The following is a 27,053-nucleotide window of genomic DNA, read 5'->3' as shown; positions in this document are numbered from 1 at the left end:
TAAAAAAAAAAAAAAAGTCCCAGGGATAATCAACAATGAATACAGAATTTCAGTTTTTAGGGGTCCTTCATATAAATCTCATCCTTTTTTTCTAATTTTTTAAAGTTTATTCATTTTTTGATAGACAGAGCATGAGTGGGGGAGAGGCAGAGACGGAGGGAGACACAGAATCCAAAGCAGGCTCCAGGCTCTGAACTGACAGCACAGAGCCCGACGTGGGGCTCGAACTCACGGACCGTGAGATCATGACCTGAGCTGAAGTTGGGCGCTTAACCGACTGAGCCACCCAGGCGCCCCACATATAAATCTCATCCTTAATTGTATCCCCACAAACACATATATTCAGTATGGAGTTCCCCCCACTTGATGAGTTTACCAGGAGGTCTACCTTTTAGAGATAGCTTTAGGATTTTGATAGAATGTTTCCAGGAAATTACCATATCTATAGATCCTTTTACCAGATGTAGGGATACCTGTGTAAGGTGATCATTTCTATTTTGTGTGTGGTCTGAAAATTGTGCTTATCTGGTTGGCATTTTCTGATGCTGCCACACCAATTCTTGATGCACAGTCTCGTAATTAGTTTCTATCCCTTGGGTTCAGGATGTCTTGTTGATGTCCTCTCGTCTGGTGACAGCAGCTACACAATGTCTCTTTGCATAAGAATACAGTTGTATAATAGGTTTTGTTGAAAATTTTCAACAGAAATGCTTTGCACATATCTGTCTTGCAAACTTTATTATTCACTCATTTTCTTTCTTCATAATCTGTTTCCATAAAGTGATCGCCTGTTACAATTGAAATCATTATTGTAATTATCACTGTTTTGAATCATCATAAGATATTCTGCAGCTACCAGATATTTAACTCATGATTATGCTAACAGTCACAAATTAGTATTAACATTATAGCATTTTTTATCTACTACCAGATAAGTAATTAACTACCAGTGTGACCTCAAACTAAACACTTCATTGTGCTTTTTATTTTATGGCCCCTGTTTTCAGCTTTTCCTTTTCTTTCATTTTTTTTTCCAGTCAGCTTTCCAAGAATGTGTCTTTATTTCCAATGCTGTCTTATCGAATATGTGAAATATTATCCTTGTGGAGAGTTTAGAAATGGAAATATCTGCACTTATTTTTCTCATTATTATATTTTCATTACTACTGAGAACTATAACATACCAAGAATCCATCAAATGCTTTCCTATTCTAGATTTTAGCAACCAAGTAAGGATGCTTCATATCATAATATTTTATTTCTCTTTTATTATATTTTATATACCCTATTGTATTATCATATTGAGGCTTATAGTTGTTGGATATATTTGAATTAGTTCTACTCTTAACAGACAACTCAGAGGAACAGCTACACACAAATATAAACAGAAACAAAACTTCTGAAATCTAAATTAAAAAGGTAGTTTATCTTAATAGTCACTTAAAATTTTTTTAATGTTTTATTTATTTTTGAGACAAAAGTGACAGAGCATGAGCAGGAGAGGGGCAGAGAGAGAGGGAGACACGGAATCTGAAGCAGGCTCCAGGCTCTGAGCTGTCAGCACAGAGCTCGAACTCACAAACCACGAAAACATGACCTGAGCTCAACTCAGGTGGGGCTGATGTGGGGCTCGAACTCACAAACCACGAAAACATGACCTGAGCCAAAGTCGGAGGCTTAACCAACTGAGCCACCCAGGCGCCCCTTTGGTAGTCATTTTTATTGCTAATAGTATTTTAAGAAGATGAATTGTTTTTAAAATTTGGGTTGTATGACTACAATTCTGACTGGAAAAGGTAAACTTCTAAAATATTCTGTGAATATATTGATGCATCTGCAAAAGTCATGCGGAAATAACTTACATAATCAATGATTACCATCCGTTAGTGAATAACTACCAAAGCATTTGATATAAAACTTCTTTGTGTGGCAAAACAATAGTACTGTACATACTTTCCCAAAGGGTATCATGTTTATTATTCTTAAATTTAATAAGAAATATTACTTTGAAGAATAAGTTGACTTTAAGTTTACATCAAATTAAGGCATCTGTCTTGTTTTGCAAAATCTGCATCTTTGTTTTTTCCAATTTCACTTATAATAGCTCCATATAAATTTACTATGAACTGGATAGTAACAGAGCAAAAGAAGTTTGATATTACACAAGGTGATTTTTTAAAAGTCAGCTTGCTAAACATTTAATTTAAAATGACCTGAAATATTCCAGGGATAAAAGGGGTCTTTACGGGTCATTAAATAGTTTCCAGACAGTACTGCAACTTAATCATCTTTAACAGATTGGTATCTTTTCTACTTTTATAGACCTCTTGAAAGAGAAGTTCTATATATTTAACAGTTCCCACTGTGAGAAATATTTAATTAATCCTAACCGAAAATGCTCATGTTTCAGTTTCAGGTGATGGTGATGATGATGAGTTTCAATCTTTTTATCATCTTATTACCATCTTCACTTTCCTATGAGAAATTGTTATCCTTTGCAGATTGACTTCTATTTTACAGATAGTATACATATGATATAAATTAATGTATATCATGTTTGTAAATTTCAGCCTGTTTATGGGTCATCGTCTTATTAGAAACCAGCTAAATATATTGTTACCACGTTTGAAGAGTATGTTTGGGATGGGCTGTTTTCAAAATGTTTAGCATACCTCAATTTTGTTTTTGGGAGCTCAAGGATACACTTAAAGAGAGAAAATCATCTTCCAACAGAATTGAAAAGTGAAGCTAAATTCTCTTCAAATTTAGTGAATATTTTCAGAGTTCTGTGAATTAAATTATGTGCATGTAATGTATACAAAATTTATTTGAAGGCTAAGTCTGGAAGCACCTCAAAATGCAGTCATTTGTTCACCTGAATATCTAAACATAAGGCACTGTAAGGAAACCTTTTATACTTAGAGAGAGACAGTGTCTATTAAAATGGTGTGACCATTGAGAGTGAAGTGGTGTTATTAACTGGAAAAGAGTGTGAAGGGACCTCCTGGGAAGCTGAAACTATTAAAAAGATGTGGTTTGTGGTTAATAAGGGCATATGAATAAACATGTAAAAATTCATTTAAATGTTCATGTGTGGTCTGTGCATCTTGCTAAAAATCATACCTTAATTAAAGAGAAGAAGAAATTAGGGACGGAAAAAATAAATAAGGGTTTGAAATCCAAGCTCCCAAAATCAAAGTCACAAAGGCAGAGGCTCAAAATTGCAGATGCTGATTTTTAACTGCACTGTGTATAATGGGAGGGCTCCCAGCAGTGCATTGTAAGCAGCCTCAGAGATTTGTTCATGTAATAATAGCTAATGATTTTTTAGAACAATAGCAATCCAGCTAGTGTGTGTGTGTGTGTCCACAAAAGTGTAGATATGTATATGCCTATTTTTATTGTGAAAATTATTGTACTTATTGCAAATAAAAAAGCACAGAGAAGCATAAAGTTTAGAACATTAAATTCAGTTCAAAATCATATTTCACAAAACATTACTCCAAAGTATTTCATCTCACTCTGTTTGCTTGAAAGCATCGATATATGCTCCAAATTACCTCACAGCTTCCACTTGGGAAATATTTAGTATATTGGATTATGAAATAAGTTACTTTTTTATTCATAACATTTTACAATATATAACCTATTACTTTTTTAGTGACCAGAGTTATTGTTCACATCATTAAAATCAAAAGGTAAAACAGGATTACATTTTATGGGTGAAATTTAGGGAATGTAGAGTAACTTATTAATATTTCAGCTTTCTTGAGGTATATTTGACAAAATTTTAAAGTGTACAATGTGATGATTGGTTATACATATACATTATGAAAAGATTCTCGCCATCGAGTTAACGAGCATATCTGTCACCTCACATATTTACCTTTTCATCCTTTTAGTGAGAATATTTAAGTTCTACTCTCTTCACAAATTTCTGGTACACGATACAGACTCTATTATCAACTAGATTCACTGTGATATATATCAGCTCCTCAGACCTTGTTTGTCTTATAACTGAAAGTTTGTAACTTTTTACAAACCACTCACAGTTTACCCCATGCTTCAGTTCCTTGGCAACCATCATTCTACTCTCTGTTTCTATGAATTTGACTTTTTTTTTTTTTTTAGATTCTACATACAAGTGATATAATGCAGCATTTGTATTTGTCTGGCTTATAGCACTTTGCATACTGCCTTCCAAGTTCATCCATTTTGTGTCAAATGCAAGATTTCCTTCTTTTTTAAGGCTGAATAATATTACATTATATATATGCGCCACATTTTCTTTATCAATTCCTCTGTTGGTGGACACTTAGCTTGTTTCCATACTGTGGCTATTGTGAATAATGTTGCAATGAAAGCGGATTATAAATACGGTCTTTGAGATAATATTTTTGGATATATTCCCAGAGGGGTATTGCTGGGTCATATGTTAATTCTATTTTTAATTTCTTGGTTAACCTCCCCATACTGTTTCCCATTTTGATAATACATCCCCACCAAGAGTATACAAGGGTTCCTTTTTCTCCACATCCTTGCTAGTATTTGTTAATTCATGCCTTTTTGATGAGACATTCTGACAGGTATGAGGGGATATCTCACTGTGGTTTTGAATTGCATTTCCCAGATAATTAGTGATGTTGGCCACCTTTTCATGTACCTGTTGGCCATTTGTATTTCTTGTTTGGAAAAATATCTATTAAGATCCTTTGCCTATTCTTTAATTAAGGTTTTGTTTGTTTGTTTGTTTGTTTGTTTTGCTATTGAGCTGTATAGCTCTTTGTATATTTTGGATATTAATTCCATAGTGAATATGTGGTTTGCAGATATTTCTTCCAGGAGTTTTATGGTTTCAGGTCTTACATTTAAGTACTCACTCCAACTTTGAGTTGTTTTTGTGTATGGTGTAAGATAGAGGTCCAATTTTATTCTTTTGCATATAGATATCCACTTTTCCCAATACCACTTACTGAAGAGACCGCTCTTTTCCTATTCTTGGCTCCTTTGTCAGAAATATGGGTTTATTCTTCAGATTCTGTGTCTTTCTCTCTCTCTCTCTGCCCCTCCCCCGCTCACACTCTGTCTCTCAAAAATAAATAAACATTAAAAAATTAAAAAAAAAAGAAATGTGGGTTTATTTCTGGGATTTTTATTCTGTTCCATTAATTTATGTGTCTGTTTTATGCCAATACCATATTGTTTTGATTACTTTTGTTTTGTAATAGTGTTTGAAATCAGGAAGTGTGATACCTCCAGCTTTATTCTTTCCAAGATTTATTTGGCTACCTAGGGTCTCTTGAGGTTCAATATGAATTTTAGGATCATTTTTTCTCATTCTATGAAGAATGCCATTGGAATTTCAATAGGGATTGAAATGAAACTGTAAGTCACTTTGTCGTATGGATAATATTAAGTCTTCCAATCCATGACCATGGACTATATTTCTAATTATTTGTGTGCTCCTCAATTTATTTTATCAATTTTTAAATAGTTCTCAGTGTACAGATATTTCACCTGCTTGAACTTATTCATAAGCATTTTATTCCTTTTGATGCTATAGTAGATAGGTAAATTCCTAGAAACACACAATCTATCAAGAATGAACATAAAGAAATAAAAAAATCTGAATAGACCTGTAACTAGTAAGAAGATCAAATCTGTAAACACAAATCTCCCCCCCAAAATAATCTTTTATATACTGAGATAATTTAATCCTTATATACCCTAACTGTGGGTATTATTTTAGGCTCCTGGTGAAACATAATTGGCAACCCAAACTAGTTTATACAAAGAAACACAAGCAAAATTTAAAAAAAAATAATAATTTTAAAAAACGTGTTCATTATAGAAATTGATTTTAAGTAAAACACTAAGAAATTCACCAATAATTTCACAAAATTCTTAGTGAAAAGGGAAGTAGTAGGGTGATGTACCTCAGAGCTTGAAAGTATCTTGGTGGAGATGGATGGAAAAAAATTCTGAGAGTATTCTCTCTGCATTACTACCTCTCATCTTTATTGATTTTGCTTTCTCCAAGAAGTCTTAGCATAACACCCAAAAATTAGAACCGATATAAACCTCCATCAACAGGTGAATGTAAGAACAAATTGACATAAATCCATACAAAAAAAAAAAACTACTCAGCAGTTAAAAAGGAACTAGCCACTGATAAATGCAATGTGGTAGGCTGAATAATGCCCTCCATCTTCCCAAAAGATGTCTAAGTCCAAATCTACTATGAATGTTTACTTATCTGTCAAAAGGGACCCTGAAGGTGTGATTAAGCCAAACCATAAGAGACTTAAAAACTGAGGGTTGATGGGGGTGGGAGGGAGGGGAGAGAGGGTGATGGGCATTGAGGAGGGCACCTGTTGGGATGAGCACTGGGTGTCATATGGAAACCAATTTGACAATAAATTTAATATTAAAAAAAAAAGACTCTTGAGAAGGTAAGATTACTCTGGATTATCTGGGTGGGACTGATATAGTCCCAGAAGTCCTTATTAGAGGGAAGCAGACCAGAGAAAGGAAGATAAAAAGAAAGATGTGACCACAAAAGCAGAGATTGGAGTGATGAGAGGCAAGAGATAGGAAATGTGGGCAGCCTCTAGTTTCTTAAAGCATTAAGGAGTAGATATTCCCCCTGGAAACTCTAAAAGGAACCTCTTATGCTAACAACTTGATTGTAGCCCCTTAAGACTGCTTTTGGACTTCTGACCTGCAGAACTGTAAAATAATAAATTTGTGTTGTTTAAAGCCAGTAAATTTGTGGTAATTTGTTACAACACCAATGGGATACTAATACATAAAACAAAATGGATGAACTTCAAAGGCATCATGTTAAGTGAGAGAGAACTTATAGATGGATCAAATAAATTTAGTGTTGGATTTTACATATGCATATGTCCATCCCTGTCATATCTAATCAAATGGATAGAGTAAGATCCATATCCATATGTTTCTGTTTGTTTTTTTTTCCTTTTTCCCCAAATGTGATTATCCCTGCCTTCTCCTTTGATTATAAAACTCATTTCCAATTTATATGCACCAATTTTACATTCTGAAGTTGAATGTTATATTGAGCCTGGTACTAAGAAAATGTCACCTGTATATTCAGGATAATTTTGTTTGTTTCTCTCTCTTTCTACTCAGCTCTTATTTTTTCTTCTCTAGTATATCTGCTTCCATTAGCCTGAAACTTTTTTTCTAATTCAGTGGTCTCTAAGACAATCCATTGGGTTAGATATAATACCTTACTATTTCTATTCATTTTTTTAAATAAAAATAAGAAGGATTGGGGCACCTGGGTGGCTCAGTTGGTTTAGCGCCGACTCTTGGTTTTGGCTCAGGTCATGATCTCGTGGTTTGTGGGTTCAAACCAGCTGCTGGTGTGGAGCCTGCTTGGGATTCTCTTTCTCCCTCACTCTCTGCCTGCCACTCCCCCACCCCTGCTCATTCTCTCTCTCTCTCCCTCTCTCTCTCTCTCTCTCTCTCTCTCTCTCTCAAAATAAATAAATAAAACTTAAAAGTATAAGAAACACTTATACTTACTGATATTTAATGCTACAAGATGGACACTGGTACTCTTTCTTGGACCATTTATCAGATGATCCAGCATGTTAGCCTGGATACCTGAAGGAAAAGTGAGCTGAGCATTCCATAGTAAAAGGCGGTTGATTTGCCTTTTGTGAATCTTGTCCACTAAATAGACGTAAGGATTTTATAATATTAAATAGTGAAATAATTCAAGAGGGATCGAGACCATAACAGCCCTCTGAACACATAGATATGTGTTCATATCTTGCAATTTTAGATGTTTAAAGGTTTGCTTGTATAAAGTATAAACAGGGGCGCTTGGGTGGCTCAGTCCGTTAAGCGTCCAAATTTGGCTCAGGTCATGATCTTGCTGTTCATGAGTTTGAGCCCCGCATCAGGATCTGTGCTGACAGCTGGGAGCCTGGAACCTGCTTCGGATTCTGTCTCCCTCTCTCTCTGCTCCTCCCCTGTTCATGCTCTCTCTCTCTCTCTCTCAAAAATAAACATGAAAAAAAGTTTTAAAAAGTATAAACATTTTTTTTCTAATTTAAAGATGAGCTAATAATTTACAAATGAAACTGTTTAAAATCTGCTGACATTTTATCACAGAAAGTAGCTTTGTTGTATAATAAGTAGAAAATATTTTCCATAAAATGAACACAACCTGCCATTTCAATATAAAAGTGAAATTTTAACAATGAGTGCAAAAGTAAATGGTTTTTGGAAACAAGTTATGTTAGACACAGTTTTAAATTTAAAATTTGGAGAGTTTTCTGTCATGATGAAATTTATTGGAAAAAGTGTAAGCTTGTTACCTAAACAAACAAACAATACCTGAGGATATATTTAAATTTAAAGCAAATCTTGCCATTCGTGATTTCTAGCTTGTTTAAAAATCATCCAAAAGAAAACTCCAAGTAGGTTTTAAGAAATATTTCTTAAAAATATTAAATAAAGCCCATTATTATACAAGAACAACTGACTGAATCATGGAGAATAAAAAGTTTCCAGCCAAATTACCAAAGATATTTGTATACCTGTTGGTTGATATTTAAAAACTAGCAGCATAATTCTTTAAAGTTTCCCCTTTTAAGAAGCTCTAGGGTTGCCTGGGTGGCTCCATTGGTTAAGCGTCCAACTTTGGCTTGGGTCATGATCTCACAGTTCGTGAGTTCCAGCCCCACATCGGGTTCTGTGCTGACACGACAACTCAGAGCCTCAAGACCGGTTCTGATTCTATGTCTCCCTCTCTCTCTGCTCCTCCCCCACTTGCACTCTGTCTCTCTCTCTCTCAAAAATAAATTAAAAAAAACATTAAAAATATTTTTAAAAAGAAGCTCTAAAACAGATATTGTTCATTTTCAGAGTATAAGAAATAGTTACTTAGAAATTCCTAAAAGAATGTCAGGAAGAAATTAAGAAAAATTAATACCTCTGTCTATCTTAGATGTGCAGTTTCTTTTTATATAACAATTAATTGTAATCATAACATATTTAAAGAATCTTTTTTAAATTTATATTTTTTCTTGAAGTATGTATAAGTTAAACATCACTTTGATGCCGTTAGACTCATAATTTATTGCTATTTATGTTACTTCTGTACAGGCCTACCTCAGAGATACTGCAGATTTAGTTTCAGACCACTGCAATAAAACAAATATTGCAATAAAACAAGTCAAATGATTTTTTTTTGTTTCCCAGGGCATATAAAAGTTACATTTTACACTCTACTGTAGTTGAGTGTGCAATAGCATTATGTCTAAAAACTGTTCATAGTTTAATTAAAAAATACTTTATTGCTAAAAAATGCTAATCATCGTGTGCGCTTTCCGTGAGTCATAATCACTGATCACAGATCACCATAAAAAAATATAATAATAATGAAAACATTTGAAATATTCCAAGAATTACCAAAATGTGACACAAAGTGGACAAATGCTGTTGGAAAAATGACACCAATAAATTTACCTCTACCACAGGGTTGCCACAAACCTTCAATTTGTTAAAAAAAAAAAAAAAAAAGGAAAGAAAAGAAAACAACCAGTATCTGTGAAGTGAAATAAAAAGAGGTATGCCTATATTTATAAACTACACTGTTATAAAATTGTATATGATTTTGCAAATCCTCCAATATGCATAGTGCCAGGCTAATATATGGAATAAATTAACATTAAATTATCTAGTTTCTGGCTGAGATCCATGTGCAAAGTAATTAAATAGAACCTCATCCTTTTCCTCCTCCAACAGTTCTGAGTTGTGGGCATAAATTAGACAAATACAAGATATTAGGAAAGGAATTAGAATGAAAAGAAGAGCTACTTATATTGCTCCAATAGTCTCAATATTGTATGTATTTTTGTTCCGTGCGAACTCTTCTGAGGGTCTATATACTGCTGAATTAAGCTATAGCTGTTTGTTTGTAGGGAGTAAAAAAAGTTGGTAATTCAAATAGAATTGTATCACTGCACTTCACAAAACGTCTATGTTTAAGAAGAGGACTTTGGCCAAGGACTTTCTCCTAGAATCGGGCAGTTATTTGTCTCATTCACAGTGGATGTCCTGTTATCTCCCTGTTCTAAAACACTGACATGCTTCTGAGGTTGGCAACTCTCTCCCCTATTTGTGTTTAGTTTCAGTAATTGTGCTTGTATCTTCTTATAAAACAAATCTCATTTGATTACTAGACCAAATCAGCCTATTTGTGCACAGAACCCCAAGGGACTCGAATTTAATCCCTTGAGTATTTAATGTTCTTGTGAGTCAGGAGCACAGCTAAAGTAAATTGATGATCACAGGCACCAATTCCTAAAATTGTGGGTAGAACTGACAGATACACTCCTTGTTCTACCTAAAGCTTGTAGACACATTGCTTTTCGTCAGTAATCTCCAAGAGGGGCTGAGAGTGAACACATCTCAAAATGACAGTAGAAACATTTTAACCACTAGCAAGAGTGCATTTTTGGTGTCTTATTAATTCTTTAAAATCCTAAATTTAAATGAACAGCAATCAGCTGCAATTTCTACTCACTTTGCTTATTTTGAAATAAAAAGACAGCATGAATGGTCTCTATGGCTGTCTTCACTGCATAATCTCATTTGTGTATTTTGCCGTTTTCTTAGATTCTCTCACTATCATCTGAAAGAGAGAAAAATGTCTTCTTTGCTAAACTACAGTTCCAATTCCAGTTTTTGTATTGTGCTTGGATTTTTAAATAAGTCTATATTCATATTTACTTTCTCTTCTCCCCTTCTTGGATCGATAAGGAGTCAGGACTGATGATGACCCAATAGAAGCAGCATGATAGAGAGTTGATATTTACTATATATGTGAAAGGTAAGGTAAATGCTGGTTACAAAATCCAGTGAATCTTGCAAGAAAATGGAGCTAAGAGGCAAAATCAGGCTTTTAGGAGACTTATGGGTGATTAGGGTTAAAACAGATTTTTAAAAAAAGGTAAGTTTGGAAGCATTCCATCAGCTTGGAAGTAAGTGGGTATAGATTCTTTTTATGCCATATCCACTATCCATGGGTTTGCCATCGTGAGACCGGTTCAGGGGCATTTGACGTTTATTTTCAACTGGCTTTTATCATACTCTTGAGAATTTTTTTTTCAAATCTCAAGCTTGAAGTCAAAGACGGTTCCTTTTGTTTTTATTTTTTAAATGATATGCAATCACTGGTATATGTTATAAATAACAGGTTGATGCTATTTCAGCTATTGCCCATAAGTGTGCACAGGTGTTTACTGGCAATGCTACCTCTTTTCAACAGATAAGTGAATCATAGTAGCTTAGTGCAATTCCAGATCCTCCTCTATCCTTTGCAGGTGGATTTGCTGTGTTGTTGCCAGGTAGAAATGAAAACAGGCTCCTGTCACTTGTATTTTAGAAATCTGTGGGCTTTTCCTTTGACCACCTCGTAACTAATATCTCAGGGAAGTGCTAACTGTGATCTCTTAATGCTACAGGGGCTGTATTGTCCTTTGCCATAATGCCCAGAATTCAGGATGTATGTGGTCCCTACTTTGAATTTCTGGATCCAAGTCCCAGTCTTGAATCTCCTGAACTACATCTTCCCAGGTCTTTACATTTGGCTAGTAATTAGACTTTTCAGCTTTATACCAGTTACTTTAGAACTGTCAGCTGCTTTTCCAGGAGTCTCAGCTTGTCTGATTTCATGCTGTATTAATCATGACTATGGCTGTGACAAGTGGCCAAATTCCAAAATAAACTCCCTTAAGCAAAAGTAAAGGGGAAACAGTGGTTTCTCACTGTGGTCAGCATGAAATAACCTAATGTGTTTTAAATACTTACAAGAGTACTGGATATAAACAAAGGGATATCACCATTATCAAAAATAAAACTCTGTGTATTAACACATTGCCATCATTACCCTCACTAAGCATATATTTTGTGTCTGCTGTGGGCTTCAGGACTTTACAGGAAAAAGAGAGAGAGAGAGAGAGAGAGAGAGAGAGAGAGAGAAGGCAAGATTTTCTAGTATTACGAGACTTGCAACCTAACAATGGAAGTTAAACATTCTACTGTATATAATATATTGTATGAGGTCAAAATATAAAGTATTGAAAAATATGAATTTAGTCTTAAATTTGCACCTTCTCTTAGAGTATAATAATTTAGACCAAAAGATGTTTTCAAAAATGTTAAACGTTTCCATTGTTTTATAAAATGCAAGATTTTTTTATATTAAGTATAATTTATTATCAAATTGGTTTCCATACAACACCCAGCGCTCACCCCAACAGGTGCCCTCCTCAATGCCCATCACCCACCCTCCCCTCTCCTCCAACCCCTATCAACCCTCAGTTTGTTCTCAGTATTTAAGAGGGTCTTATGGTTTGCCTTCTTCCCTCTCTGTAACTTTTTCCCCCTTTCCCTCCCCCATGGTCTTCTGTTAAGTTTCTCAGGATCCACATAGAAGTGAAAACATATGGTATCTGTCTTTCTTGTATGACTTAGTTCACTTAACATAACACTCTCCAGTTCCATCCACGTTGCTGCAAGTGACCAGATTTCATTCTTTCTCATTGCCAAGTAGTATTCCATTGTATATATAAACCACATCTTCTTTATCCATTCGTCAGTTGATGGACATTTAGGCTCTTCCCATAATTTGGTTATTGTTGAAAGTGCTGCTGTAAACATTGGGGTACAAGTGCCCCTATGCATCAGCACTCCTGTATCCCTTGGGTAAATTCCTAGCAGTTATTAAATTCTTTTAATAAAGATTAAAATCTTTTAATTTTTTGAGGAACCTACACACAGTTTTCCTGAGTGGCTGCACCAGTTTGCATTCCCACCAACAGTGCAAGAGGGTTCCCATTTCTCCACATCCTCACCAGCATCTATAGTCTCCTGATTTGTTCATTTTAGCCACTCTGACTGGCATGAGGTGGTATATAAAAATGTGGAAGCTTCACGAATTTGCGTGTCATCTGTGCTAATCTTCTTTGCATTGTTCCAATTTTAGTATCTGTGCTGCCGGAGGGAGGACAAATGCAAGATATTTTTACCATTATTAAAATGTAGCTTTAACATTCCATTTCAAAAGAAGAGACTTAAGATCAACAAAATTGAGTGGTCAACACTAACTAAATCAGTAGCAGGCTGAAGACTGAAATCTAATTTGGCTAATTCTCAGATAGTATTCCTTCAGCTAAAATTTTGCAAAAATGCAGGAAATACACAGAGTTAGTAGAGTGAAGATGAATTAAATTAGAGAAAAGTGGAGTTTCATTTCATATCATTAGAGAGAGAGGCATGATTAAGGTGAAGGAATAAGTGTATGACCTTATCTATGATGGCTCTTAACCTTAATTTTAAACTTAAAAATACATGAATCAAAATGATGTTGCTAATTTCTTAGGCTGGATTTTCTTCCACTATATTCACACAACCGTAATTTGTTTTCACTGAACTGGTAAATATTGAATCTTTACTTATCCTGTAACTTTCCTTCGGAGGTTATGGATAGAGTCCATTTTCCCTTGAAAGTCTCATTCCTTCAATTGTACTCCAAACCTCAGGCTCACTTTCCTTTTCAAAGACATTGTGCCCACCTTTTCACTCTTTACTTCCTCAATATCTTTCTAAATCATTTGAATCAGCATGCAAATCTATTCTGTCTTTTAAAAAGACTTCCTTTGAATATATGTGCCTTTCCAACTTTTGTATTTTGTCTCTCCCTTCAACAGCAAACTGTCTCAAACATGCTGTCTGTGGTCATTATTCTTTCTCTCTATCCCTCCTTTTTTTACTTTTCACTAGTCTGATTTTCATCCCTTGACCTCCTTTGCCATTGTTCATGCCAAGATCATCAGTGAAGTGACCTCTAAGGGTGACACATCCAGAACTCACTCTTATAGGCCCAGTTTATTAGATGCTTTAATGAAATCAAATATTGCTGACCTTACTTGATACACTTTACTTATTGTGACAGATTATATTTTCCAAAGATGACTGCATTAATATTTCTCATATGCTGTTCCAACAAAGTGGCATTGAGAGAGATACTCTGTATTTCCTCACTTCTATTGAGAAATAGGGTCTATGTTTCTTCTCCTTGAACTTCAATGGACTTTCGAAAGAGTGTTGACCAATAAAATGTGGTGGACTTAGTGTTGCAAGGCGTGTGAGGCTACATAAGAAAAGGTGATGTGGCTTTCATCTTGCTCTGTCTGTTGTGACACTCACTGGGAATCCTGAGCTGCTGTGTAAGAAGTCCTGCTACCCTGAAGCCATTCTGGAGTGATTGCATGAAGTTGCTACAGATGACAGAGAAAGATGTTCTAGGAAGCCCAGGTATTCCAGCTCCTGACTGTGAATCTTTACGTTGCAGACACCAGACACATGAGTGAGGAAACAAGCGTTCACATGATTTTAGCTTGTTGCCCCACACTTCCCCAGCTGATATTTAGTAAAATGAGAAATGGAGTAGAGTTCTGCTCAGGTAGCTGATTTATAGAAAATAAAATATGATTAGCAGCCTAAGTTTGGGAGTATTTTTATTACACAGGCATAGTAATTGAAACACTTGTTTTGACTTCTACAATAATAGGTGGTCTGGATTTCTCCACTTTCACTCATTGCTCCCTCTAATTCTCTTTCATTGGCTCTTATTTCCATGATTGGCATTCTAATTGGAATGCTCTTGGGGCGCCTGGGTGGCTCAGTCGGTTGAGCGTCCAACTTCAGCTCAGGTCACGATCTCACGGTTCGTGAGTTCAAGCCCCGCGTCAGGCTCTGGGCTGATGGCTCAGAGCCTGGAGCCTGCTTCCGATTCTGTGTCTCCCTCTCTCTCTGCCCTTCTCCCATTCATGCTCTGTCTCTCTCTGTCTCAAAAATAAACATTAAAAAAAAATTAAAAAAAAAAGAATGCTCTTGGCATGCCCATTATTTTCTATATACACTATCTAAATTATTTTATTTCATCATAGCCCATTTGTATGTGGATGGTTTCTTCCCCATCACATTGCATTTCTATCTCTGATGTCTCCTCTGGATCCTCTAAATTCTTTTTTTTTTTTCAACGTTTATTTATTTTTGGGACAGAGAGAGACAGAGCATGAACGGGGGAGGGGCAGAGAGAGAGGGAGACACAGAATCAGAAACAGGCTCCAGGCTCTGAGCCATCAGCCCAGAGCCTGACGCGGGGCTCGAACTCAGGGACCGCGAGATCGTGACCTGGCTGAAGTCGGATGCTTAACCGACTGCGCCACCCAGGCGCCCCTGGATCCTCTAAATTCTAAGCATATATATGAAATCGTCCCCTTCACGTCAACACTGAGATTTTTTTTTAATTTTTTTAATGTTTATTTTTGAGAGAGACAGAGTGCGAGTGGAAGAGGTGCAGAGAGAGAGAGAGGGAGACACAGAACTTCAAGCAGGCTCCAGGCTCTGAGCTGTCAGCACAGAGCCCAATACAGGGCTTGAACTCACGGAGTGTGAGATCATGACCTGAGCCGAAGTCAGTCGCCCAACCCACTGAGCCACCCTGGCACCCCAACACTGAGATATTTAATAACAATTCACACTTAACACATACAAAGTTGAGCCCTTGATCTTTTGTCCCTGTAAAACAGAAAATAAAATTTCCTCATTCCCTAGTCTTCCTTATTTCACTAAATATGATTACAATGTATACAATTTTTCAAGCACAAAATTCAAAAGTAAATTTTGATTCTCTCTTTTTCTTAACGACCACATCTAATCTATTTCCATTGATTATACCTCTATAATGGATCTCCAAACTTTTCTTCATTTCCACCTCTTCCCACTGCAAGCTGTCATCATATCTTTTTTAAACTATGGAAATACATCTTTAATAGTTTCCTTTCTTCCAGTCTTACTACACCATAGCCTATCTTCCTAGCATTAGCCAGATTGGTCTTTTTCCACAAAAAAATCAGATCACATTACTTATCTGACTCAAAGCCACTCAATGTCTTCTCATATGGGCAAATTTTATTTTCTAAAGATGGCCACCACATTTTGCTCTTCTAATGTGACTTGATACTTGTACCACTTAAAGGTGAAAGTCTAGGGGTGCCTGGGTGGTTCAGTCAGTTAAGCATCCAACTTCAGCTCAGGTCATGATCCTGCAGTTTGTGAATTCAAGCCCCACATTGGGCTCCGTGCTGACAGCTCCGAATTTGAAGGCTGCTTCAAATTCTGTGTCTCCTTCTGTCTTCATTCCTCCCCCTCTTTCACTCTGTCTCTCTGTCTCTCAAAACTAAACATTAAAATTTTTTAAGAAAATTTTAATGTTTATTCATTTTTGAGAGACAGAGAGACAGAGCATGAGCAAGGAAGGGGCAGAGAGAGGGAGACACAGAATCTGAAGCAGGCTCCAGGCTCTGAGCTGTCAGCACAGAGTCCGATGGGGGGCTCAAACTCACGAACTGTGACATCATGACCTGATGATGCTCAACTGAATGAGCCACCCAGGTGCCCTAACATTAAAATTTTTTTAAAGATAAAAGTCTATGTCCTCTCCCTGTAAGTCTGGATGGGCCTGTGAGTCCAGTGGAAGATACTCTATAGGTGATAAAATCAGACAAAACCATGCCTGGATCTCTTTGGACACTTGCTTTTGAACCTAGTCCCCATGCCTGAGTAAACCCAAGCAGCCCACAAAGAGACCAATATGGAGAGGAACTAAGGCCTCCCCAGCCTCAGCAAAGTTCTCAGCCAACTTCCAATTACTAATTTGCCAGCTATGTGAGTGAGTCATCTGGACATCTAGAACAGAGATGGACTGTCCACATCAAGTCCAGCTGAGATTACAGAATGATGAGCAAAGGAAATTGTTGTTGTTAAGTCATTAAGTTTTTGGATAGATTTTTGTTTGTTTTTTAATACTGTAATAGAAAATACTGTAACAGATTTTGGTACCTAAAAGTGGGATGCTACTGTAAAAATCCTAAACCATGTAGCATTGGCTTTGGGACAAGCCATAAGAGGAAGCTAGAAACCTTGATGAAATGTTAACAAAAGACTAAAATATTTGTTTCTGACAGCTCAAAGGAAAATAAAGAAAATGTGATTGGAAGATGTTTGTAGTAATGGAAATTCTGGCAACAGTATTACCTGAAGTAACATAGAAAATAGGAAATGTTCCAGTGAGCTCAATGATCAAGCTAAGGAAATTTTCAGGCAGAATATTCAAAGTGTCATCTAGAATTTTTTCATTATCTATGATATAATGTGAGAAGAGAGAAATAAGCTAAAAATGAACTCTTAAATATAATGGATCCAGAACTTTCCTACTTTCAAAATAAATCTTATTTCTCTTCTCAAATCTCTCTTGGTGGCAAATGATGCTCATATTAAGGACTGGTTTAAGAGAGAAGATTAATTGTACTATAAAATCCATTATTAAGATCTGAGAAAGATATGAGGTACTTCCTCATAGAGCCTTTCAAATAGATAAAAGCCCTTCTAAGGATCCTAGTACTGTAATTTACAGACCTGTCCATTATAGAGTAAAGCTTATAAGAATCTTAAGGATGTTATTCCACAGCAGTGTCATGGTGAGTTCAAGGAAGAGAATGGCTTATCTGGAAGAGACTGATGGTTAATTTATGGTTATAGTGTTTTGTCGGTGGAGTGAATTATAAATCAATACACAAAAAGCACACCGAAATTGTTAAGGGAATTGTATCATCTTGTAATAAAAGGAAAAGAAACAAAACAACTTGAGAAGGGCTTTGAACCCTCAAACCTTGAGAAGCAGGAAGTAAGCTTAAGAAGGCTTAGGGAAAAGGAAGGTAGATTGAGAAGGAAGGACCAAGAAACTTACTCAGTTGAGCCAAGAGCCATGAAGAATAAATTCCAGAGAGTAGGGCTAAACTCTAATCAAAGAACTGGCAACATGTGCCTGGTTGGATTTCAGAATCTATATAGACCAGTGACTACTGTGTTCCTTCCGTTTCCCTGCCATTTTCAATGGGAGTGTCTATAGCAGTTATCCAATGTCTGTCCTACCATATTACTTTGAGTATTTGGAGTCCTAGAAAAATTATCTGTTTAGGTCAAATGTGTCACATGTCATCACATCATAAGAAAGAGTGCTCAAAGAGCTGCATTAGAGTAACTGCACACAGTTAACATCCCCCATATCTAGATCTGATTTAGATATAAAATTCTTGACTTTGAGCTGATGCAATTATGGAATGAGACTTCATTCATGAGAAAGGAGATGAATATATTTCACATGTAAAAGGGATATAAATTATTGTAGCCTGAAGACAAAACTATGGCAGATTATATTTTTCAAAGATGGCTGTAACAAGACCTCCTGTCTCACTTTTTCTTCTTACATCTTTGATACACCTCCTATCAGGAGCTATGCATTTCTCTTGAACCTGGGCAAGATTGTGATAATGAACGCTATATGACTTTTGAGAACAGTCATAAAGTGTGATATATCTTTCTATATCACTGGAATGCTTGCTCCTAAATCCTAGCGATTATGTTTGTATAGTCCTTAGAGACCTGAGAGAACCATGTGAAGAACAGAGGCCTCTGGCCTACAGTCCTGCCTGAGCTCCCATCTAATGGTACCAACTCAGCAGTCATGTGCGTAAGTCATCTTGACTCTTTCAGCCCCCAACTGAATACCTTTCAGCAAATGCTGATGCTGCATGGAAAACTTGTTTTGTGAGCAAACTATATTAGTATTTTGGTTTAAGTCACTAAGTTTTAGATGCATAGTAGGTATTCCACAAATATTTTTGAGTGAAAAAAAAGGGTGGAAGTGAATGTTAATTCAGTTTTATATTATAGAGCAAAATAGAAATCCAGGACTTATTATAATATCGATTTCCTAGAAAAAATTCAGGAAATTCTTAAATTTTCCTTTTTAATGTCATGTTTGGAGTTTAGTGTTGAGCTGTTTAAAAACCCTTTTCCAGAGGAAAACATGTATAGGTTATCATTAGTAAAAGAGAAAGACTCCCATTTACAGAAATTTGGAATGCACATCCTTTGTATAATAGTGATATAGCTTTCCATCTAATCAATGTGTAAAATAGAAAAATGATTTTAATTTATTTACCTGGACTTTACTTCTTTGCACTATGAAGCCTGGATACCTGAGTGCACAAGTATAGTTAGAATAATCTTGCTCAACAAGAATTAGCCACCTCTTCAGAGTCTCAAAATAGCAAGAGGAATTACCCTAGGAATATTTTTCCCTGGGGAGGGGATTAGTGCCTAATCCTAAAAGAATCAGAGTATCTGTTTATATCATAACATGATGTTTTCAACTTTCTTCAATTTTCCTTGGGATTTGCTTCAGATATATCCTACTGAGAGAGGCATTACCAGGTCCTTCAGGTTTGAGAAGCATGGAGTGCAAGTCATTGCCTTAGGCCAGTAGACGATCTTCTACTTTGATCATCCATATCCCTGTTCTAAACAACCTCTACTGTTGGCCCTTATACAGAATCTCTTGGGATTAGTAATTGGTAGACTCTAAGTGGCTCTTATTTCTTGCTCATTTTCTTACTCCTTTTAATAAAAGTGGGAGGTTGGACCTTCAATATATGTTGTGCTTATGTCTTGACCCTGTTAGCTTAATCACAATGCAATTCCACTTAAGCACAGACAACAGCAACAGTAATAATTACTTAATTCTAATTCCTAACTCATTGTAAAGCCGGCCCACACTTTTACTAATCAATGTCTGAAGCACATAAATAATAACATATGTTTAGCTTATCACAGTGCCTAACTCTCTTTGATGAACAAAAAGATAATACTCACTTGTGCTTACGTTATAGTTTCATAAGATGTCCCATTAATTTCCATACTATTTCCTTAAGCATTATGTACAGTTACTTTCTCTATCACCTGCTTCCCACTGTTGATTCCTTATCTTTTTCTTTACACTCCTGCTTGGCCTTGTTTCTCTATCAGTGACAGCTCCTCTGGTGATCTAGCTTCCTCTGCTCTCCTTACCCTCAGATAGTCTCAGCATCTCCCATCATTCTCCACATATATTATTTGGCTTATGCCATAGTATATTTGTAAAATACATAAAAGATTGGTAGTATTTTTATTTTACAGATGATGAAACTGAAGTACGGAAGATAAATGACTCCCCAGAGGCCATGATTTGTGGGCCTTGTAGTGGGTTTAATGGGAGGAAAGCAGAGGTGAAATGCCAAAATAGAGAAGTTAGTGAGAGCTGAGATGAGTGATAGAGACCTAAGAAAGATGGAGTTAAATGGTCCAGGGCATGAAATGACCTGAGGAACAGTAGATATAAAAAGAGGGGAGACCTTAAAATTGATGACTCCTCTGTCCTGATAACTTCAAGGTGCATTTCAATTTGAAATCTCTATCACCTCATTGCATGGGGACAGATGAAAAAAACACATACAGAGCATTTATCTCTTCCTTGAAGCTTCTCAAATTCATAAAATTTCTAAGATATTGAGAGAAAAATATCATCAACATGTTTAGTTTTGTATCATTTATTGCCATTTCTCTTTATCTCTTCAAATACATTTTATACATTTATTTCAGGTATTATTTAATCTTATCTACCTAACATGATATTGTTTAGCTGACACATTGTATTTATTAAATATTAATCACACACATTTTAATGCCCTAAAATTTTGCATTTATTATACTTTACCTATTTAGGGGGAAAAGTGACTTCCTATCACTTCTGTTAAGACCAAGCCCCTCCTATTATCAACTGCATTATAATATCATCAACAGTGAACTTAAGGATGATATTACTCCATTTGCTTAAAATTTATCAGTTTCCCCTGGTCCTCGTTGTTAGCTTCAAGGTTAGGTCTCTGTCCAGTCATTTCGTCTTTCTTATTTACAGGGCCAATCTGAAGAGCTGCAGAATTTCTATGTGATACAAATCCAAGGGTGCCTCTGGCATTCTGAAGTGCACCAGCTGCAAACTATATCTGATGATTCTGCCTCAGTTCCATATAGCATAGTTTCTATTAGGGTCTTCAGCAGAACAAACTGTAATTACTACAAAGAGAAAATAAACCTATACTTGCTAAGGCACAGAAGATTCCTTTGATGAGTGTCTTCTGTGTTATAGACAAGGTAATGAGGCAAGCTGTGTTATAAATGTTGGGAACTAAAGAGTGAATAGTACAGCTGAAGCCTCTCTCTCATAGAGCTTATATTCTAGTATGAGGAGGAGCAGAAAATAGTAAAATAAAAACAGAGAGGACAAAACATTGGAGACTAATAAGTTCTATGAAAGAAAATAAAGGAGTATAATGAGATAGACAGAAATGGATGCTGTTTTAGAGAAAAACTTCTCTTAGGAGTGGAAATATAGGAAGAGAAGCTACTCTGTAAGAAGATACATAAACAGAAATCTGAATGAAGTGATTGAATTTACCTGCCATGCAAATATGTGGAGGAATGGTTTTTCAGGTTGGGGAATAGTAAATGCAAATTCCCTGAGACAAGAGTGTGCTCACATTACTTTAGAAATAGCAAGGGGACCGTTGTTGCTAGGGTGAAGTAGATAACTAGTAGAATGGGAGGAGATGAAGAACAGAGAAAATTAGAGGTAAGGCCAGGCAGTGGCTTATAAACAATAATAGGAACTGAGGAACTTACTCTAAGTGTGATGGGAAATCATTGAAAGCTTTTGAGCAGAAGAATAACATTATCTGATTTACCACTTAGAAGTATCATTCTTGCTGATGTGTGAATAGAATGAGGGATGAAAGGAAGTAAGCAATGGGGCAAGTTAGGAGACTACGGGGGTTGTCCATGTTAGACATGATGATGACTTCAATGGTTTGTTGGTGGTGGTGGCGGTAGAGGTGGTGAGAGGAGTGAAAATAAGAACATATGCTCAAGGTAGCTCTGGTTACCTTTGCTCTCTGGCTGCTATGGACTGAGGGATTAGATACAAGGTTATGCAGCATTTAAATCCTGAGCAACTAGGTAAGTGGTGGCACCATCTTCTTTCAGAGGGAATACTGGAAGACAACAAAGTTGAGGGCAGAAAATAATAGGAATTGATAGATTATGTTTGGAGATATTGAATTGAGATGCCTAAAGACATCCAATTAGAGGTTATTGTGGTTTATGTTGGATCAATTGAGCTAATCTGGAATTGTTTCTCCAAATTCCCTTCTCTCAATTATTGTAGATGGGTCATAAAAGATTATTTTGCATTACGTATGGAAAGCAGAAATGAACCAGTGGTCATACTGTTTTCATTCTCAGAAGGATAATGCAGGAGCTTTTGCAATGCACACATGTGGTCACTGATCTGCTGACTCACCTTGCTTGTGTGAGGCAGCAGTCACCTCTCAGATAGTTAAGTATAGAAAAGAAAATGAATATCTAGCACTAGTGACATATTTTCCACTGTTTACCTTTTAATGGATAGATGGAGAGTAAGAATGAAGCATATTATTAAATAATGTGACAAGGAATTTAAGTCATAATTAAAAAAACAGTCCTTGGTCAGAAAGGATAACAAATGCCTTTCTACAAAGCTCTCATCGGTCCTAGAGCCTGGCAGGGGCTGGCAGCACCTTTAAGAATCTACAGAGTGAAATCTGCCGCAGTTTTGCTGGGCCTGTTAAAAATAGCCCTAGGTCAGACACATACCATCCATCAGAATTAAGTGGATCACTCAGCACCTGCTTCCTGTACCCTGTCTTCTGTTATTCCATGTGCTTTCCCAGATACTGACAGGTCCTTGGCCCTTGCTTCTAGGTGTAACAGTGATCTCTGCCCAGGAGGAAGGTAATAATCCCTGGGACAAGATATGAGAGCCAGGCATATATTTATCATCTCAGGATTGAGCTTCTATTGCTAATAATAGCTGTCTTGTATTGAGTCCTCATTCTACGCCAAGCTCTTACAGAACACATTCCAGATCTTATCTCATTTGATCCTGGCAACAGTGGTATAAAGAAAGTTCTAGTATGATTCCCATTCTGTATTTAAATAAATTTAGTTGTAAACAAATTAAGAATTTTGTGCAAGATCTCACAGTGAATGACAGAAGAATAAGGACTTGACCAGATGCCACCTGCCTTTAATGACTGACCTCACTATATTAAATTGCTCTCATGGGCTTAAGGAGAAGTTTTGAGCAGGCTTCTTTCTTGAGAGACCTCTGAGAGTATATGACCAGTTGCTTTGAAATTGAACTCAATGGCCCTTAGATTCATTGAAACCTTAAAGGAGGGAGAACCTGTAATAACTCTTGTGATGTTTCAAAGGAAATGAAGAGTTTCTATTTTGAAATAGGACTACAGATACATCTTTATGACAGAATCTTTTATTCTAGAAAAATCGCTCAAATGAACCATATAATGAGATAAAAAAAAGTAGATTCTACCATCAGTGAAGTTATTCTGGACTCTTCAGTCGTAAAAAAATGTTCTGTGTAATAATGGAAAATATGGTCAATATCATACTTCTTTGCAGACTGACATTTCTGGGGTTTTTGTTGTTGTTGTTAATAGGATAAAACTTGACTGTTCCAGGAAACAACAGCTTGTCCTGTGGAGAATTCGGAGCACTCACCAATGGAAAATTAGAGGCTGCATACCAAAAGTCAAAGAAGCTGTTTTCCAGAGTCCTTCTGGGACCCTGGGTATAAGCCGTGGTGAGCTTGGTGGCAAAGGTGATTTATGGAGCTGGAAAACCAATAGCTGGGAAGGCAAAAGGTATGATTGGCCGGGAATATGTAGCCATCATGAGCATGTATGTATTGAAAAAAACATAACTGTAAATCATATACAGCAAAACTGTTAGAAACAGAACCTCGCAGGGGCGCCAGGGTGGCTCAGTCAGTTGACTGTCCGACTTCAGCTTAGGTCATGATCTCAGGGTTCATGAATTAGAGCCCTGCATCAGGCTCTGTGATGACAGCTCAGAGCCTGGAGCCTGCTTCAGATTGTGTGTCTCTTTGTCTCTCTGCCCCTCCCTCACGCTCTGCCTCTCTCTGTCTCTAAAAACTAAATAAACATAAAAGAAAAAGATAGAACTTCACAAAATAATAGATTGAAACATTTCTAGTAAACAAATAATATAGAAAATTTCCCTCAGATATTCATAGAATGTTAGTTTAAAAATCAATAAAATGCAAGAAAAATTCATAGAAGTCATAGACTGGAAGACAATAAAATTAAAATTTTAAAGCAAAGGGGCCAGAATTAAATACTGTTTTGAAAATAAAGATGAATACTTTTCTTTATTATTTGTGTTAAAAAGGAAATCAAAACTTAAATTATAGATTATTTAGAAACGAACCTCACTACATATCAAATCATATGTTAAAAATCATACTCAAAGTAAATTTTATAGCATTAAATACTTTTTTAAAAGCCTGATAATAAATGAAATTTACATTCATCTCAAGAATCCAGCAAAACAACAAAATAAACTATAAAAGAGAGAGAGAGAGAGAGAGAGAGAGAGAGAGAGAGAGAGACAGAACCAAAACTAACATAATGTGTAGTCATTATGTTAAATAAAACGATCTAAGCATACTTTCTTGTTTCCCTATCAAACAATATAGAGCACAAGCAAAAATAAGTCAGTCACTTGCTCTAGGAAATACATGCTCTTGGAAGATAAGACTGTGAACCAACTAAAATAGCTTTTTAATGGAGACTAATAGCTTGTTCATCAATACTCATTTCAAGACCCTCACTTCATGGTGGCCATCAATCCAAAATTATTATTTCTCAAATCCTGCCAAATTCAAGCTGGTTTCCCTCCCGGCAAGATTCACTTTAAAATCATCCAGTCCAGGCACTAAAATGTAATAAACATATCTCTTTCCTCTGACTCACTTTTTGAGACACTACACTAGTTTTCTGTCAAGGTAGTATTCTTCTTTACCACATTAGGTCTAAAAACTTAGTTTTGTTTAATTGATGTCATTTCTGGAGGCATTTTAGAAAGTTAACATTCAATGGGAGAAAAATCCATAAAATTAGAAAAAATTTGAATGAGGTAAAGTGACAAATATTTTTCACAGAATTCCAAATAATATATGGGGATACTCACTCTTCAGGATGTGGGACCTAATTCTCTTCTCTTCCCTGTATCTCCCCATTAAAGATGTGCTAGACTTGCTGATGTCTTTCAAAGGAGTATATAAGGAAAGGGAAAAAATGGTAAATTTACAGTGGAAGAATCTTAGCCAAATGATGAGGGTTAATGTCACCAGTGATGCCATGTGGGCATCGTTACCCCCTGATATGATGTGATAAAAAGAGTACTTTCTTCTGTGGTATTCCTTCCCCAAACCCAGAACCCCAATCCAAACTTGAGAAAAACAAGACATATTTATATTTGGGAATGTTCATCAAGATACCTGCCTAGTATACCTCAAGGCTTTCAAAGTCATTAAAATTTGGAAAGACTGGGAAACTCTCACAGATTGGAAGATCTTGTGGAAATAGAACAGTTTTAAATCTATAGATTTAATGCAACCCATCTCAAAATGCCAATGGCATTTTTCACAGAACTAGAGTCAACAATCCTAAAATTTATATGGGACCACAAAAGACCCTGAATAGCCAAAGCAATTTGAAAGAAAAGCAAAGCTGGAAGCATCACAATTCCAGACTTCAAAGTTATATTACAAAGCTGTTGTAATTAAAAGAGTATGGTACTGGCACAAAAATAGACACATAGATACATTGAACAGAATAGAAAACCCAGAAATTAATTAATGATTATATGGTCAATTAATCTTCAACAAAGCAGGAAAGAATATCCAATGGGCCAAACACAGTCTCTTCAACAAATGGTGTTGGGGAAACTGGTCAGCTACATGCAAAAGAATGAAACTACTACTTTCTTTTACCATACATGAAAATAAACTCAAAATGGATTGACGACCTAAATGGGAGGTCTGAAACCATAGAAATTCTAGAAGAGAGCACAGGCAGAAATGTCTCTGACATAAGTCATAGCAGCATTTTTAAGGGTGCCTGCATGGCTCAGTCAGTTAAGCGTTGGACTCTTGGTTTTGGGTCAAGTCATGATCTCATGGTTGGTGAGTTCGAGCTCTGCATTAGTCTCCATGCTGGCAGTGCAGAGCCTGCTTGGGATTCTCTGTCTCCCTCTCTCTCTCTGCCCTTTCCCTGTTTCCTCTCTCTCTCTCTCTGTCTCTGTCTCTCTGTCTCTCTCTCTCTCAAAATAAATAAACTTTTTTTAAAAAAAGAATGGAAATGTAAGGAAAGCCATGAATTTGTTTAAATGTTGGAAATGAATTATTTAGAGTGGTGGGATATCTCTGGCAGATAGCTAACACACTATACAGTTACATTAATTAAAACAATATAGAAGAAAAGTGTTGTTTATGGATAACTACAGCCATGATTAGTTGCTAAATGACAAAAAACATAGTAAAGTATGCATTAATAGCCATTATTTATTAATGAATTATGAAATCAGTGAGAAAATATTTAAACAACATACCAGAGCAGTGAACAAAGAAAGTGAAAGTGTGTCATAGAAGGAAAAATAAGTAAGAGTAACAATCATGAACAAGATAAACTGTTGATAAGGAAATGTATGTGAAAACAATGAAATACAGAATTTCTCTAGGAGGTTAACTTTAAAAAAAAAAAAGCAGTGATTGGTGAATGTGACAGTGTGGGGAAGCATACACAGTTGATGGAAAGTAAATTGAAGGACAAAGTACTTTCTCCTACCAACATTTGAAATGTGCAGATGCTTTGTCTCAAAATTTCCACTCGCAGAATGCAATCCTATAGAAATTCTCCCAGTTAGCTGTTAATGATTGCATCATTTTTAGGAAAGAAAGAAAATGAAGTCCTCTCATTTTTTATTAATATCAGGATGGTTTAATAAAGTGAGGCTTACTTGCAATTTGGAGTAGTTGGCTACTGTAAGAATGAGATGGTCTGGTGTGCAAGGAAGGCCATGGCACTTTCTTTGTGGGATTGAGAAAAAAAGCTGCAGAGCAGTATACATAGTCAAGTTTAATT

General features: G+C 36.1%; 2 long non-coding RNA genes and 1 pseudogene across 2 annotated transcripts in view; 1 reads left to right on the top strand and 2 right to left on the bottom strand.

Annotated features, from left to right (window-relative positions):
* Positions 1-209: 209 nt before the first annotated feature.
* LOC123380046 lies at positions 210-8,733 on the bottom strand. Its single transcript, XR_006585287.1, has 3 exons — positions 8,577-8,733; positions 7,555-7,635; positions 210-788 (listed from the first exon to the last, which is right to left on the bottom strand). It is a non-coding gene; the product is annotated as an uncharacterized LOC123380046 (long non-coding RNA).
* A 4,227-nt stretch (positions 8,734-12,960) lies between these two features.
* On the bottom strand, positions 12,961-13,054 carry LOC111556424 (annotated as a pseudogene).
* Positions 13,055-22,871: 9,817 nt separating this feature from the next.
* Positions 22,872-27,053, top strand: part of LOC109491403 — a 31,737-nt gene continuing 27,555 nt past the window's right edge. The window contains exon 1 of the long non-coding RNA XR_002745370.2: positions 22,872-23,750. This is a non-coding gene — a long non-coding RNA (uncharacterized LOC109491403). The remainder of the gene's footprint in view (positions 23,751-27,053) is intronic.

The sequence above is a fragment of the Felis catus genome, chromosome C2 (genome assembly GCF_018350175.1).
Source record: "Felis catus isolate Fca126 chromosome C2, F.catus_Fca126_mat1.0, whole genome shotgun sequence".
In the NCBI taxonomy this organism is placed as follows: Eukaryota; Metazoa; Chordata; class Mammalia; order Carnivora; family Felidae; genus Felis; species Felis catus.
The sequence above is the reverse complement of the archived record's forward strand: the minus strand, read 5'-3'. Positions and strand labels throughout refer to the sequence as shown.